This window comes from Gavialis gangeticus, unplaced genomic scaffold (genome assembly GCF_001723915.1).
Source record: "Gavialis gangeticus isolate Ggan-Ray unplaced genomic scaffold, GavGan_comp1, whole genome shotgun sequence".
Lineage (NCBI taxonomy): Eukaryota > Metazoa > Chordata > Crocodylia > Gavialidae > Gavialis > Gavialis gangeticus.
Window position 1 is genome coordinate 82675665 of NW_017729025.1, and position 17301 is coordinate 82692965.

Sequence of the window (17301 nt, forward strand, 5' to 3'; positions counted from 1 at the left end):
TACTGAAAGGAGTGTATGTGTGTCCGGTCAGGATGGGGGGGAAGGGAAAGGGCTATGGGGGGCCAGGGCAGATCAAGGCCCCAGCGGTGAGGGAGGGAGCCGGGCACAGGCAGGAGCTGGAGGGAATGGGCCTGGCTTGGCCAAGTGGTAGGACAAGTGGAGGCCCGGGGGGCAAGGATCCAGTCAATCGGGATCCACCAGTTGGTGACCACTGGTGTAGGCATGTATAAATCAAATACCTCACACCCCTTAACTTCCTCTCTGATGAGCCAAACAGATTGAGCTCCTTGAGCATGTCATTTTTTTAGTACTTCTCTGAACCCCTCTAACACCCTTGTTAAAATGACGACACCAAAATTAGACACCACATTCCAGTAGTGGTTTTACTGCAATGTCAGCTGCAGGGGAAATACAACCTCAACTCCTACTCAACATTTCCCTTTTTATACAGCCGAGGATTACAACAGCTCCTTTAAACTTAGCATTGCCCAGGAAGATTACATTTAGCCGATTATCTGCTGGGATCCTAAAGCTTTTTCCAGAAACACTACTTCCCACCCCCATCTGAAGTCTATATATTTTGCTTCTAGTTGCAAAGCTCTACATCTGATGACACAGAGACGGAAGTTGTTTGTTCATACCCATCTTACCTAACAATCCTGACTGCTCTGTATCAGGGACTTGTTGTCTTCATTATTTACAATTTCTGCAGTCTTAAGGTCATTTGCAGATTATCAGCAATGATGTGAATTATTAGTATTTATTACTATATTATCATAGCACCTAGAAGCTATAATCATGGACCAGGATCTCACTGTAATAGGTGCCATGTAAACAAAGACATGTCCTGCCCCACAGAACTTACAAGCTAAGCTTACAAACAACTAGGGGAGCACAATGTAATAATGCTGGTCAACCTGACAGATGACTGTAACAACGAACTGTCATATTTTGCAGGCACTGCAGCAGAGGAGAGATTCGACTGAGAACAATGAAGTGTAGTTGTGGATGCTTACAAGGAGCTCCTTGCTAGCATGAAAGGAAACAGGAAAAAGTGCTGCCATCACAGACTGCTCACAGACTAGAGCTGACTTCCTGATAGTGAGAAGTGAGAGCTGGAGTGGGGACAGGCCACCAGAGCTTTGAAAGTGAAGCAGCTTATTAGTGAAGCTTGCTCGTCAAAGAAAAGCAAAGGACAGCAAACAGAAAACAATCAGAGAAATGAGACAGAAAAAAAAAAAAAATCACTGGATATAAGGATGACAAGATTGCATTTGTCAGGACTACAGAAAAGGATGTTGCAATAACCAAGACATGAGATGAAGACACCCTGGACAGGAGTTTTAATAACACAGGTAGAAAGGAAAGGCCCTATCTTAGATATGTTATGCAGCAATAATCCCTACTACTTATCAACACAGCTCTATTAGATCTGGAGAGTTGATGATGATAATGGCAGGACAACTGTACTGTCCAAAGTGACTGAGAAAAGAAGCAGCAACTAACAGCACCATTTTAACCACGCTCAGCTTGATCATGAAATCCACAGGGTGATGTCAGGAAGATAAGCAAACAGTTCAGTCAGAACAGAAGGAGACGGGTCTGAAACAAAGATCATAAGTAATCCATATCCAGGAAATGGTCGAATTTTTGCTTGTAGGTGAGGTTATCCAGAGATAAGGTACAGAGGGACAAGAAGAGCGTACCACAGAGTCCAGAAAACTTCCGAAGAGACTTGGAGTACTCATGAGGAAGATCCTCTAAAGGACATGTTAAGAGAACAATAAGAGAGGAAGGATGAAAACCAAGAGATGACAAATGCACAGAAGCCTTCAAGAAAACCCATGATCATCTGTGTCAAAGGAAGCTCCCAACAAATCAGGGAGATAAGGATAGAATATCCGTTCTGAGATTTGGCTAGAAAGGTCATTAGAAAAATTGGTGTGAGGCTTGAGTTGAATAACCCGGACATAGGCTGGTCTTGGATAGAAAGGGGGTAAAACTCTAGTGACTGTAGACTACCTGATCAATGAGCAGTGTGGGCCAACCTTTCTGGCAGGTATGCCCCAAGTAAGCCCTGCACCCTCCCCAAGTGCCGCTCCAATCTCTTTTCCTTACCTAATCTATTGCTCTGCTTTCTGCTCCATGCCCTATCTACCACGGTGTTCCCTGCTGCCTCACTGATCTGCCACATGTCACACACACAGGTTGCCCATGCTACCTGCAGCACACATGCCATGGGTTGTCCACCCCTGAGCTTAAGGATGAAAGGCAGAAGAGAGATGGGACAATGGTCAGAAAAGCAACTGAGCTGAAGTGTGTTCAGAGAATCATAGAGCTGGAAGGTACCCCAAAGGATCAACACATCCAGCCCCCTGCATGAGCAGGAAAGACATCTGGGGTCAGACAACCCCAGCCAGATGACCATCCAGTCTTCTCTTGAAGATCTCTACGGTAGATGACTGTACTGCCTCTGGGAAGAGCTTGTTCCATAGTCTGGACTCCCTAGTTGTAAAGAAGTTTTTCCTAATGTTCAGCCTGAAACTATCTTCCAGGATTTTGTGGCTGTTGTTTCTAGTTTTCCCCCTGGGCACCCTGGTGAACAGTTGTTCACTGAGCCCCTGATATATGCCTCTGATATAGTGGTAAGCTGCAATGAAGTCTCCTCTCAGCCTTCTTTTATTTAGGCTGATGAGTCCGAGATCCCTCAGCCTTTCCTCATATGGCTTGCCATGCAAGTCTCTGATCATGTGGGTGGCCCTTCTCTGGACCCTCTCAAGCTTTAGCACGTCCTTGTTGAAGCGCAGTGCCCAGAACCGGACGCAATACTCCAGCTGCAGCCACACCGATGTTGAGTAAAGTGGGAGAATCACTTCTTTGGATTTACTGGAGATGCATCGATTGATGCATGCCAGAGTTTTATTGGCCCTAGCGGCTATCGCGTCACATTGCTGGCTCATATTCACGCTGGGGTTAATTGATGCCCCAGATCCCTTTCATCTGTAGTGCTTGTCAGGTTAGCGATGCCCAGCCTGTAGGTGTGCTGGGGGTTCTTTCTTCCCAGATGCAGCACTTTGTATTTCTCTGTGTTGAACCTCATTTGGTTCTGTTCTGCCCAACATGCCAGGCTGCAGATACAAGCAGACCTAGACAGGTTATCTGCGGGTGTGTCCACACAACCCCATATCTTGGTGTCATCCACGAACTTGGCCAATGGGTTTTTCACCCCCTCACCCTGGTCAGTGATGAAGATATTGAACAGCACTTGATCAAGTACTGACCCCTGGGGTACACCACTGCCCACATCATGGTGCTTCTCAACCTGCAGGTTGCGACAGTAGGTTGCAAGAATATATCAAAAGGTTGTGATAAACTTTAAAAATGAATCAATGAACATTAAAAATGGATTCTCCTTTAAAGGAGAAAAACATGGGAAACTGTAGCTTTTCCCTTGCAAGCAGGCTTTCCAGCCTCAAGGGGCTGGTTGCCTCTCTCAATGCCCCATACACCCACCGTGGGTTGGGAGAGGAGAACTGGGTTAAGACAAATGGGTCCAGGTACAAAAAAGGTTGAGAACCACTGGTGTAATACATGAATTAAACTAATGGCTGTTCCCAGGAATAATGTGTTATTTGTATAATGGAAACAATTAAATAATAAATCCAATAGAAAATAGAAATGTATCAAAGTGGGAAATCACACTATTTGCCATATGTATCCCAAAGCTCTATTCCTGAAAGCTATATGTAAATATCCTCTCAGATCTACAATAACTAAAAATAACCAAAAAGAGAAAGCCTATGTTACATTTTCCCATTGATGGGTATTATGGGATGCATATCCAATTCTTATGAGATACTTATCCTATCCAATTACCTTTCTTTCTTTTTTGTACTCTGGGACATTTAATTTTCTAATTTAAGGCAATATCCACTTTTGCATTTATGTTAAAAAGAGAACAATACATTTTATTAGATGGCAAGTATAGTTTATATTCCCCTTATAAAATCTGTGTTAAAACAAATGGAAAGTTACATTATACATCATTTCTTAGAATCTTAGAAAATTAGGGTTGGAAGGGACCTCAGGAGGTCACATCTAGTCCAACCCCCTGCTCAAAACAGGACTGGCTCCAACTAGATCATTCCAGCCAAAGCTTTTTCTACCTGGGTCTTAAAAACCTCCAAAGATGGAAACCCCACAACCTCTCAACCTGGGGCAGCGGGTCAGACTTGATGACCTGTTTAGGTCCCTTCCGACCCAAAGTACTATGATACGCTCTGGGTAACCTGTTCCCATGTTTTACTACCCACCTAGTAAGAAAACTGTTCCTAATATCCAACCTAAACTTTCCCTTGCTGTAACTTGAGACCATTACTCCTTGCTCTGTCATCTGCCACCACTGAGAACAGTCTATCTCCATCCTCTTTTGAACCTTCCCACTTCAGGTAGTTGAAGGCTGCTATTAACCCCCCTCTCAGTCTTCTCTTCCCTAGACTAAACAAGCCCAGTTCCCTCAGCCTCTCCTTAGAAGCCATGTTCCCCAGCCCCCTCACCATTTGCACTGCCCTCTGCTGGACTCTGTCCAATTTGTTCACATCCTTTCTGTCATGGGGGCCCAAAACTGGACACAGTACTCCAAATGTGGCCTCACCAATGTTGATTAGAGGGGAAGAATCACTTCCCTCAATCTGCTGGCAACACTTTTACTAATGCAACCCAGTATGCCACTAGCCTTCTTGGCAACAAGCTTATTGTCCACTGTAGCCCCCAGGTCCTTTTCTGCAGCCTAGCCAGTCAGCTCCCAATGCATGGGATTGTTCTGTCCCAAGTAGAGGTGCACCAATATACAGGTGCCATATCGGATTGGCACCAATAAAAGGAAAATTAACATTATCATCAGCTATTGGCATTTTTTGGCCAGCGTAGCCAGTAATGTACTGATAAATAGAATATGCCTTCTGGCCGAGGCCTCCAGATGCCACATGCATGCATGCAGCTGCAGCATGCACACGGCCAGGAGTGCAGTTCAGCAATGTGGAAAGCAGTGCCTTGTGGGTAAGTCTGTGAAGGGGAGTGTGGGGGGCAGATAGAGGCCCCCATGATGAGGCAGGAAGTGGGGCAGGAGCAGGGGTTGGGGATGCTGTCCAGCCAGGGCGGGAAATGGGACTCAGGGGATGACAACTTATCCAGGGTCACGGTGGGGAGGAAGGAAGGAGGTGGCTCCCTGCCGCTGCACGCACCCCTGCAGGAGGCATGGGGGGCATGTACCCCCCTGGATTTGTGCGCAGGTGGAGACAGGCTGCCCACTGTGGGCTCAGCGCTGTCCACCCTGCTGCCTTTCGTCCGTGTACCTGAGCCCACGGTGAACAGCCCGCCTCTGCCCTTGCACCATTTGGCTCCTCTCCTAAACACGTCCCCACGCTTAAAAATTGTGGTGAAGGTGCTTGAACGAAAGCTCATTTGATGAGCTTTAGTTCAAGCACCCCCACCATCATTTTTAAGCGCCAGGGCACTGATCCCCTGGATGAGCTGCCCACAGCTCTGTCCTGCTCCCTGTCCTGGCCCCAGGGTCCCATTTACTACCCTGGCTGGGCAGCACCCCTAGCCTCCACCCCACCCCTCCGTCACTCTGGGGGCCTTAATCTGCCCCCCCCACGTCCCTTCCCTACCCCACACCCTTTCCCCTGCACAGACATACCTATATGGCACTACTCTCCACACTGCCCAGCTATTAGATCAGCTATTGCTATCAGCCAAGAAAATCTCTATTGATGCACCCCTAGTCCTAAGTGAAGGACTTTGCACTGGTCCCTTATTGAACCTCAGTAGATTTCTTCTGGCCCAATCCTCCAATTTGCCTAGGTCTCTCTGAATCCGAACCCTACCCTCCAGCATATCTACTATTCTCTCTATTTGGTATCAGATGCAAACTTGCTGATGGTGCGCTCTATGCCATCTTTCATGTTGTTGATGAAGATACTGAACAAAATCAGCCCCAGGATGGACCACTGGGGCACTCCACCTGATACCAGCTGCCAACCAGAATTCAAGCCCTCTGAGCCCAATGATCCAGCCAGTTTTCTATCCACCTACAGTCCTACCACCTACAGGTATCAGCCAGCTGATACCTACCTTATTTTGCCTGCGAGAAAGTCATGGGAGACCATATCAAAAGCCTTGATAAAATAAAGGTATACCACATCCACTGGTCTCTCCACATCCACAGAGCCAGTCATCTCATCATAGAAGGCAATCAGGTTGGTCAGGCATGACTTGCCCTTGGTGAATCCATGCTGATTGTTCCTAATCATGTTCTCCTCCAAGTGCTTAGAAGTGGATTCCTTAAGGATCTGTTCCATGATTTTTCCAAGGACTGAGGTGAGGCTGACCAGTCTGTAATTCCCTGGATCCTCCTTTTTCCCTTTCTTAACTATGGGTACTATATTTGCCCTTTTCTAATTGTTTGGAATCTCTCCCAATCGCCATGGGTTTTCACCTGAGATGTTTGCAGTGATCCTACAATCACATCAGCCAACACCTTCAGCACCCTCAGGTGCATCCTGTCTGGCCCCATGGACATTTACATGTCCAGCTTTTCTAAATAGTTCTTCTTGTGGCTGAACAAGAAGTAGGGGTGCCAAAGATGGCACTTAAGAATAATAAAGAACTTAACCCAAAAGCTCAGGTAAAAGATTTAGCACAGGGGTTAGCAACATACGACCCATAGGTTGGATCTGGCCCGTGAAACCACTAGATTTGGCTCACAGAGCCAAAAACCTTTGGCTGTGCATGGGTTATGGGCCATGCAGGTGGGAGCTTTCTTGTATGTTGGTCCCTTGCTGCTGCCACTTCTCTCTACCTCTGGTACCCTGGCTATGATGCAGGTGCAGCTTCCAGCTAGTAAGAGAGCTATGCTAGGCAGAAGCAACCTAAGCAGGGTGCAGGGCCCTGTCCCTGGATGCAAGGAAGCTGGCGGCGGATTCGGGGGGGTGGGAAGGGAGCAGGAGGGGGGTCAGTGCTGAGCGGTTGGACATGAAGTTGGCGGACGCTCCGCCCGACTCCAGGGGGCCCCCCAAAGTGCAGGGACTGGGGCAGTTGCCCCGATTCACCCTCCCCAGGGACAACCCTGGTGCTGGGGCTGCGCAGCTTCCAGCTGTGCTCATGCTGCAGTCAGAAGGCTAGAGGAGAGATGGAGGGGAGGAAGAACAGGGGCAGCACCTAGCTGTTAAGCCCTGGTTCACTGCCCACCAACTGGGATCTGTGCCCATGCCACAACCAGGGAACTAGGGCAAGAGAAGCAGCAGTGGTTGGGATGCAGCTCTCAACTACCTGGCCCTGATGCGCCTGCAAAGCCCCCTGTGGCTGATGATTTGCTGAAGCCACTTGATTTGCACTGGACCATCCTACGGCTTGTAAAAGTTACCAGACACTGATTTAACAACATCACATAACCTAAGGTTTCAGACAGAGGTAAAGTGCTTAAAAAAATTACAACATTTTACAGTTGATTGATGCATCTCAAGCAAAACAGGGAAACACTGACTGGAGCTTACCTGGGGGCCAACACACAAGAAAGCTCTCCAGATTGGGACACTAGGATAGCAACTCTTGCAGGAGCTGAGGGAACAGTTCTCCTTTAGCATGACAGGAAGCAGAGGGTCTCAATAGGACGACTCAGGTGCCTGTACACTAATGCCAGGAGCATCGGGAACAAGCAGCAGGAGCTAGCCCTTCTGCTCTTGAGTGGGCATTATGATCTAGTAGGGATTAGAGACCAGGTGCAACTCCTCACACGAGTGAAGCACAGCCATAGAGGGGACCAGGCAAGGAAAAAATGTAGAGGTGTAGGTCTCTATGTGAAGGAGCAGTACACTTCCTTGAAGGCCAACATCAGCTCCAAAGAGGAACGGTGTGAAACCCTCTGGGTCAAGCTGCAAGCTGGGGGGAGGGCTTAGGAGGTGCACAGGCCAACTAGAGGTAAAGTGCTCCTAGACTTGGTCCTGGCCAAGTGACCAACTTAAATACAGAGGGTACCCTGGGTGATAGCGACCATGAAACCATCACATTACAACTGTCTGTTGCAAGGCAGACAAATCAGACAGCAGGGTTGAAGTTCTGGACTTCAGAAATGCAAATTTCAACAAGCTCAGGTCACTAGTAGGAATAGTGCTGTGGGACCAGGGACCGAAGGTGAAAGGAGTGCACAAAGAGTGGACATTTCTTAAGGACACGATCTTTGAAGCACATAGGAAGCCCATTCCCATGCAAAAGAAAGGTACCAGAAGGGCTGGGAAGCCCTCTTAGCTAAGCAGGGAAATCATGGCCCTCCTAAGAAAGAAAGAGGCATACAAACAATGGAAGCTTGGGACAGGCCCCAAGGAGGACTATACAAACAATGGCCTGCAATTGTAGGGAGCAGATTAGAAAAGCAAAAGGCAGTGACTGAACTTAAATTAGCAACAGGAATCAAGGACAACAAGTCCTTCTTTAGGTACATGGGGAACAGGAGGAAAACAAATAGGAGTGTGGGGCCACTGCTCGACAACTGAGGACAGCTGGTTACTGGCACTCAAGAGAAAACTGAACTCCTGAATGACTACTTTGCTTCGGTATTTCACTGGGCCAAGGGGAAATTCATGCCAGATAGGGTACAGAATGAGCAGGGCAGGAAAAACTGCCTTCCTACTATTGTCGTAGAACTGGTGCGTGAACAGTTAAAGAAATTAGACATATAGAAGTCAGGACTGAATGATCTACATCCAAGAGTGCTGAAAGAGCTGGCCAACATCATCACAAAGCCCCTGGCGAAACTCTTCCAAAACTGGTGGCTTTCCAGAGAGGTCCCTGAGGACTGGAAGGGGGCCAATGTTGTGCCCATCTTCAAGAAGGGGAAGAGGGAGGACCTGGGTAACCATAGGCCAATTTGCCTGACCTCTAATTTCACGGAAAATCTTGGAAAAATTAATTAAGAAGTGTGTATGTGATAGGCTTGCAAGAGGTAGGATTCTGAAGGACAGCCAGCATGGCTTCGTCATGGGAAGGTCTTGTCTTACTAACCTAATCTTCTTTTATGATCAAGTAACTTGCCACCTGGATAAGAGGTTGACACTGTATGCCTTGACTTCCAAAAACCCTTTGATCTGGTATCCCATGATGCTTTTGCAATAAAATTGGAGGATTGTGGGCTTAACTGCGAGACAGTTAGTTGGGTATGACACTGGCTGTGAGGTAGGACCCAGAGAGTCCTAATTAACTGATCTCTGTCACCCTGGCGAGAAGTGGCCAGTGGTGTCCCACATGGGTCACTGCTTGGTCCAGTACTTTTCAACATCTTTATCAGCGATTTGGATGTGGAGGTAAAGAGCTCACTGGCAAAGTTCGCAGATGACACCAAGTTATGGAGAAGCGTGGTCAAGCTTAAAGATAGGCTACAGATACAGGCTAATCTAGACAGACTAGCAAGTTGGGCAAATCGCAACTAGATGAAGTTTAACACTGAGAAATGTAAAGTGCTCCACCTGGAGACGAACAACCCCCTACACACCTACAGGCTTGGTGGTGCCAAACTGACCAGCACCACGAATGAAAGGGACCTGGGGGTAATAATAGACCACAGTATGAATACGAGTTGGCAGTGTGACACTAGCCAGCAGGGCAAACAATATGCTGGCATGCATCAATCGATGCATCGCCAACAAAACCAAGGAAGTGATTCTTCTGCTCTACTCAGCATTGATGAGATCGCAGCTGGAGTACTGCGTCGTTTTAGGTGCCACACTTTAACAAGCATGTGGTAAAGTTCGAGTCCAGAGAAGGGCCACCCATATGATCAGAGACTTGCACAGCTGCACTCAGTGGCGGTGCTGGGAGCAGGGGTTGGGGTGGGGGGGCTATGGGCCCCCCTGCAGCCCCACTCCCAGCACCGTCACCGCAGCTGCCCAGCCTGAACGCAGCCCGGCCATGAACAGCCCAGCACCTCCTCACATGCACATACAGGAGCCTGTGCTTCCCCCCACCCCTGCACCCTCTGGACAAGCTGCTTGCAGCTACGTCCCCTGCCCTAGCTGCAGGCTGGGCTTTGTGCCCTGAGCCCAGCTGCATGTGCCCCCAGAGCCTCCGCCCTTTCCCTCCCCTACCAACTGAGCACCTGGACTTGGGGGGAGGGAGGGTGGCGTGCACACGTGCTCAGCCCCTGCAGCCCAGGATCAACTTCAAAAGGTTCCGAGATCTACTGGTCAACTGGTTGATGACCACTGCGCCTCACAATCTATGAATCTATGAAACTACTCCATCCACTCCATCCCACTCTATGTAGAGTACACTTCCATAACTTTAAACTATTTCATTTGGGTTTAATTTTACAGTAGTTAAGCTCCACTTCGCCATCACAGGAGCAAATGGACCAAACAGTTATGAAGATGTTTCAGAAACAAAATGGCAAATTCATAATACAACCATATTGTGTGCACTAGACTACATCACTTCTCTACACAGCTGCCCTGCTTTGCAACACGGGTATTCCTGCAAGTCAAATTTTCAGGTTGCTGTCACAGCAACTTCTGTACTGTGAGTTGCACCTCTGCATTAATTGTGAATCTGTGCCCACAAAGATTCAGTGGTCCAAAACAGGCGATATGCATATTCACCATGCACAAGATTAGTACTGTAGGGCAGATGTGATAAGATTTCAAAGTCTATGCAAAGTCTTGACAGTCGCCCGTGCATTGTGCAGCCTCACACTGTCTTGGAGAACACCTTGTTCAAGCTTTCCATGACATTTAGTCTGACTAGCTGGCTTCAGGTGGTTTTGGACAAGGTGGCAGTAGGTAGTTGTTGATCATGACCCTGTGCTCCTATGCAATACCAAAACCAGATTAAGTCAGACTGTCAGAGGATGTGTGTACACAGAGGGTGGCAACAATATGCGTTTTCACTGCATGCTCTGCCTTTTCCTCTCAGGATTGTAACAGTGGACCCAGGCCTTGTACCCAACGTTAATTTGCAAGAGGCACCCCTCACAATCACCCTATACATTGCAGAAGCTGGGCATGCACTTTCACACATTGTCACATACGCACATCTGTTAGTTTGGCAGCCAACAGGCACACCAGTTCCAGTAATTCAGGTGATTAAGCCATACAACATGGATACTGTCAGCGCTTGTGCCTACCTCCACCACTAGATCTCGAATACTCATTCACCTGTTTGTACATGCAGCAGCATCAACCTTAACAACGCTGTTCTCCATCATGGCTGTGTTGGGGCAAGTTGCCTGGGGTTCATTCACTTCACACATGTGGCTTTTTGATTCTCTCCACCATTCAAAGATCTTCTGCTGAGCCATGAAGGCATCACTGTGCTGTGCCCCAAACCTATAATGAATTTCACTAGGTGGCACACCTTCAGCCCATGAAAAATGAAGGACAGAATGCTGCTCTTTGGTGCATATTAACAGCTGTGCTGGCATGCTGTTGAAGTGCTTGCTAGCATCACACGTGTCCAGTGCGAAATGATGGGTGCACTGGACCATGCTGCCACCAGTGCTCCCAGCTGCTGTGTAGTTTCCCATTTGCTGCAGACATGCAGTGCAGGCAGCCATTTTGCCTTTAAGTTTCTGAACACCCTTGTACTTCAGTTCAACTACTGTGTGCTCTCCCAAGCAGTAAATCCCATGCACTTTTAAAAGTTTAGTGTTACATCTATCCACAGCCTTAATAGAGGCAGAAGTGAAGTTGTGCCAAAGGGTTTGGAGTCCTAGCTAGCCTTAACTTAATAGAAGTAACTTTGATTAACCTTCAAGACACCACAGTGGAAGATTTAAACTGAAGTACCCTTCGCTCCCTTTCTCAACTGAATGGAATGAGCTGGGGCAGGGGGGAGAGAGTTTTGTTTTTAAATCAGTCTGTTTTAATGTGTAGCTAGTTAGTAAACAAATGTTAGAAAAGAACTCTCCAAGGACACATTCAGAAAGCAGTTAGTCATGTTTCACAGTAAGGGCTTCTGGGTTTTGGCATTTATTTCCATAATCCTACAGCCACCAACATCAAACATACTGCCTTTCTGGAAGTGGAGAGAGTGTTCAACTTTAAAATGTAGAATTTTCCAGGTTAAACAAATATTTACTAGCTATTGCTGAACTTGAATGCAGTGTGCTTTTGCAATAAACAGCAATTTAAACCCAAAGCTCTACATACATACATTCACAATTTAAAAATGTTTTACTGCAGGAACAAAGAAAATTGTTGCATGTCTAATTGTAACACTGGATCTTTCCTCAATAGCCTTGTCTTTTTTTTTTAAAACCCAGTGGGATCTCTCCTCCCAGCGGAATCCCAAAGGATTGCCTTTTTTCCCTTTACACCTAACACTGACGCCAAACATCATGGTAACCCAGCCTCCCTAGTGCAATGCACATTTATCCTACAGCTTAACTGCTATAAAATCCAAGGAAGCCAATCCATTTTACACCTTAGTCAGATGGACGGGTTGCTTTTGAACAGCAGAGATTTAAAAAAAAAAAAAAAAAGACATACCATATAGTCTATCCTTTTTGTAATTAAAATATTTTATTAAGTGTTGCCAGATCTACATTTTTAGATTGTTGGGAGTTTATTAATTTCTTAATTCCTAATGGAAATCCAGATTTTATATACAGATTTTTTTCTGTGCAGATTTCACTTAGCTCAAAATTTTATCCAAACAAAGGCAAATCCAGGGCTCTGTAAACATTGTCACTGTGTGATCATAAATGCAAACACAACTGATAAGCAAATAACCCAATGGTTTTCAACCTTTGCAGAGTCACGGCACCTCTCATTAGACTCAAGGAACCCCTTGAAAGTGCCCGCTCTTAGTTTTCACTCATTTTTTACTACCGAAAAATAATAGAGCAATTCTTCTCTTGCAAAGAAACCAGAAAGACGTTTTTGGATACTATGGATTCCTATCTGACTAGGTTTATCTTGTGAATCATGTATAGGCATTTGCACATCTAACAATACTAATATTACCTGGCACCCCATCATACCCTTAGTCTTGCTGCACCCTGGTTGAGAATTGCTGAAATAACAAATGGCATATTTGCAACACCATTTTTAATATAATGAACTTCCATAAATCAAGAATTTAAAATGCTCACTGAACATCTGCAGTCTGAAGTCAATGGGACCTGTTCTTCTAAATCACTTACATGCTTTTAAAATATCATATGCTTATACAATTTAATACAAGTTTAAAGCCTTACTGCAGACTTGTATACATAAAACAAATGCACAATTATTTCTGCTAATGCACCAAAAGTCTAAATAAGTACACTCAACACTGAAACTGTTTTGAAATGAAAAAGATGTTATGCTAGTAACAGGACAATTTAATAAAAATACAATGTTACCCCTTTATGCTTCAAACACATAGCACATACTTAGTTTTAAGCAGAAGCAGCCCTACTGAAGTAAATGAGTACAATTAGTTACGCACATGACTAAATCTTTACAGAAGTGGGGCCTTCATTTTCAATTTGTTTTCACCTATAACAGTTTTGTAGAATCCCAATGAGATACACTACTATTTGAGAGTATAATTTGAGAGTATATTTTAAGATCTCTAACATTTTAGATCTAAATTTACAATGAACAAGTCATGTGTCATATTAGCATGAATTTTCAAGTTAACTATATCAGCCGGGCAACCTTATTTAACTTGGGTCTCTCTAATAATGTCACCCAGCTATAAAATAATGGAATAGGCTATCCTCATCAACCTGCTAGCATTGGCATACTGGCCTGGGGAAAGGGAGAGAGAAAGTCAGGCAAAACTAAGGGCTTTCTTCAACTTAAAAGGGCTTGCCAGAGCTCGTGACAGTGCAGCCTATGCTAGGAAGAGAGTTCTTCTGGCAGTATAGCTTAAAGCAGTTCCCCAAACTATGCCAATGGGAGGATGTTTTGCCAGGGTAAGTATATCTATAACAGAGCTTTTGCTGCACAGCTTCATAAGTTAGGGATGCATTTTTTTTCCTTGTATTCTTAACTGACTCAGATAAAACTTTAAAGTGTAGACCAAGCGCCAAGCCTTGTCTATAGTAGGAAGGTGTATGGCTTTTAACTACACTGGTTACACCCCAAACTGAAACAGCTAAATGACCAAGTTTTACATGTAGACTAGACCTAAAAATTGAACCCCAGACTCTTGAGCAACAGCAAGAACCCTATGTATCTGACTACTAAAGCTCCTTTAGACTTTTATGATTGTTTTCTTTTCCTTCCTCCATCCTTTTGCACTTTGCATTTAAACCCAGAGTGATCAGGAGTGTCTTCATAGCCAATGAATCCTGGAAACACTGCATTTTGCTCTGCTGATGCACATTTCTTTTTTCTGGAGAAATTTACCCATGGGACAAAAAAAAATCCTGCAACGTAGCAATATTCTCAAGGTAAGTCTTGCAGACATATAGAGGATCAAGCCATATCTCAACCAAAAACATAAGTCAATATAATAACGCCAGTTAGGGATGTGATTTTTTTTTAAGTTACATTTGTATACTGGCAAAAGGTACTGGATAGATACAGTTATCTATATAAGGGATTAGGCCATCTGTCTGTCCTTAACGTTCTTTAAATGTGAATAGCTTGAAACTGTAAGAGATAGAACATTTGTGTCTTCAGAGAAATTTCTTTGCTAAAACTTAGCATTTGTTTAGTGACCATGTCAGGATGATCCCAACTTCCATAACTGGGAAAAAAAAGTCAGGGGCCAGGGCTGTTTCTACCGACCTCCTCCCAGGAGGGTGCTGGGAGCCCAGTGCAGTGGAGAGGGCAGAAGGGCCGGCTAAGGAAAAGCAGGAGCCGGGCAGAAGCACGAGGCAGTGGGCAAGCAGTGGTGGCCCCATCCCAAGCCCCATGCATGGAAGGAGGCACCTGGAGTAGCAGGGACAGCAGAGGGAGGGGCCATCTGAAAAAAATTGGGAGCCAGGCAGAGGCGCGAAGCAGTGGGCGAGCAGTAGCAGCCCCGTCCCAAAGCCCAAACAGTGAAGGAGGTGCCTGGGGGCAGCACAGAGGAAGCCCCGAGGCGTGGGCAGCTGTTGAAAAGCATGGAGCCTGCCTGCCCTTGCCCAGCAAAGAGGTGCACAGACGGTGGCCAGGTGACAGCATGGGTGGGTCCGCCTTAGCCCACTGGATGAGTGCAAGTGCAGGAAGGGATTGGTATCTTCAAATGTTCAGCCTATTTTAAGTTTTATAAATATTTAATTTATTTAATAAATATAAAATCTGTTTGTTTTTGTTATATGAAATTCATCCGTCATTCTTGAAATTCGCTAGTACTAACATAAAAGTGCTTTAGCCACTATAGCTTACTTTGGTTGGAAAACTGGTATTAGCCATAGTAAAAGCACTTTTTCTGACTCAGATTGTGTACACACATACACCTCCTTCTGGCAGGCTCTGTACAGTACAGGCTAGCCAGTACTGTACAGGCTAGTACAGTACAGGCTAGTAAGCCAAGCACAGTCCCCATTTATTTGTTTTTCCTGCATATATCTGCAGTGCACAAGAATATAATTTCTGCAAAGAAATACAAGTAAGAAAATAAAAATTAGCATTATGTACCTACAGTATTTATTCTCCATTCACTTTGAGCGTGCATATGTAAAAATGATTTTTTGACTGATTCTGTATGCACATAAGTTTGCATCTCCCCACAATTTGAGATTACAAACAATGTCATTCCTTTGCCCTCTCCGATTAAAAGCCAGCTAAAACTTTATCGTTAGCTTTAATAAGGCATTTTCTTTTGTTACATAATTTTTCTAGTAACTTTCTCTTTCCCAAGGAATAAAAAGTGAAACTGAAATCAATTAAATGTTTGCTAGCCATTTCAAACTGTCTCTCTCATATAGGCACAGAATTAGATTTTAGTATCAATGCCAAAAAACTAGAAACACTTTATTATAACTGAGCTTGGAGAATACAGCAGGAATGGGAGGCCTCATGAGTCAGTTGTCATGCACGCATTTGACAGTGTGATTAGAAACATATAAGTGCAGGAGAGTGCTAACAACACAAGCATGTAGCCACCTCAAACAAAAATCAGGTGCTCCTTCCAGAAACATCGCTCCCAGGCTTTAAAAATGTAAAAAAAAAAAAAACTTGGAAAGTGAGTTGTATAAACAATCTGTTTGATTTCTTCAATTAGGAGCAAAGCCGACTCCAGAAGGTAGGGGACTGCAGTTGTGGCAACACCACGCAGAGCAGGCAGGCACATCCTCTACATTTGAAGCATCTGCCTACAGGGCTGCCACGTGCACTGCCCCGCTCCAAGGATGATCAGGGCATCTACTGTCACCCTGACACACTGCTACAGCCGCCACCAGTGCCCTTTCACCCCGCATAGCTGTGGTATAAATTACAGGGAGGTTGTTCAGCCTGAGGCTGGAAAAGTGTCCAAGGAAAGTTAAAGGAAAAATGTTTTTCCTTGTCATCTCCAGAGGACGTTTCTCAGTGCAAACTTCAGCCTGTTGAGCTTGTAGGACTGCTACACAATGTAGCCAGATGGGTCAAACCCTATCCCCCCGGGGACAAGTGCAACAAAACAAGTATTGCAATTGTTCCTTGCAGGCATAAATGAGACCCAGAACAGATGGGCTAAAAGTGAGTTAAAAAAATTAATGTTGCAGCCCACTTCTACGGGTTTTTCCCCATGATCTATTATAAAGCAGCAGGTGTTTTCAGTTTCACTGCTCCTGTACTAAGAATATAACAGTGAATCAAGACTTCCTAACTGCACCATGTAGGAAGAAGCATTTAATACGGGCAGGGGCACAGGAAGGCAATGCCTGAACTGCACAAACACAGCTTCTTTGCTTCTGGGAAAAACCTGTTAAAACTGAAAAGGACTTTCTGCAACACAATGTGTTAGTACAAAACAACACAGAGCAGCTCTGGGCACCCAAAGAAGACAAAGGCTTTCAGGAGAAAAACCCGAGCAGTTACTGAAATACTTTCTGACCGTGGCCACCCAGCGTGACCCGGTTTACATCCGTGCACGGGTGGCACAAGGAGGCCACCGCCACCCAGGCAGAGTGGGCTGAGGGCACGTCCAAAGCCTGCGGGGCCCAGGCTGTTGCCCTGCGCCCGGCCCGAGACGGAACAGCCCGTTCAAGACAGCCAGGCCGAAGGAACCTACTCCGCGCCACGCCCTGCCCTGCCCTGCCCGCGCCCCTCGGCCTCGCCAGCCTCGCGCCGTGCTCTGCGAAGAGCGCAGCGCCCGGGCCCTTCCCCCACCCGGCCCGGCCCGTGGCCCCCG

At 45.9% G+C, this 17301-nt stretch overlaps 1 protein-coding gene across 2 annotated transcripts in view; it reads right to left on the reverse strand.

Annotated features, from left to right (window-relative positions):
- INO80 (INO80 complex subunit) overlaps positions 1–15451 on the reverse strand; it is a 317697-nt gene extending 302246 nt beyond the window's left edge. For both annotated transcript variants that reach the window (XM_019519030.1, XM_019519031.1), the window contains exons 1-2: positions 15354–15451; positions 15110–15219 (exon numbers count right to left, since the gene is read on the reverse strand). The gene's annotated coding sequence lies outside the window, so the exon portion shown is untranslated. The remainder of the gene's footprint in view (positions 1–15109; positions 15220–15353) is intronic.
- Positions 15452–17301: the final 1850 nt, after the last annotated feature.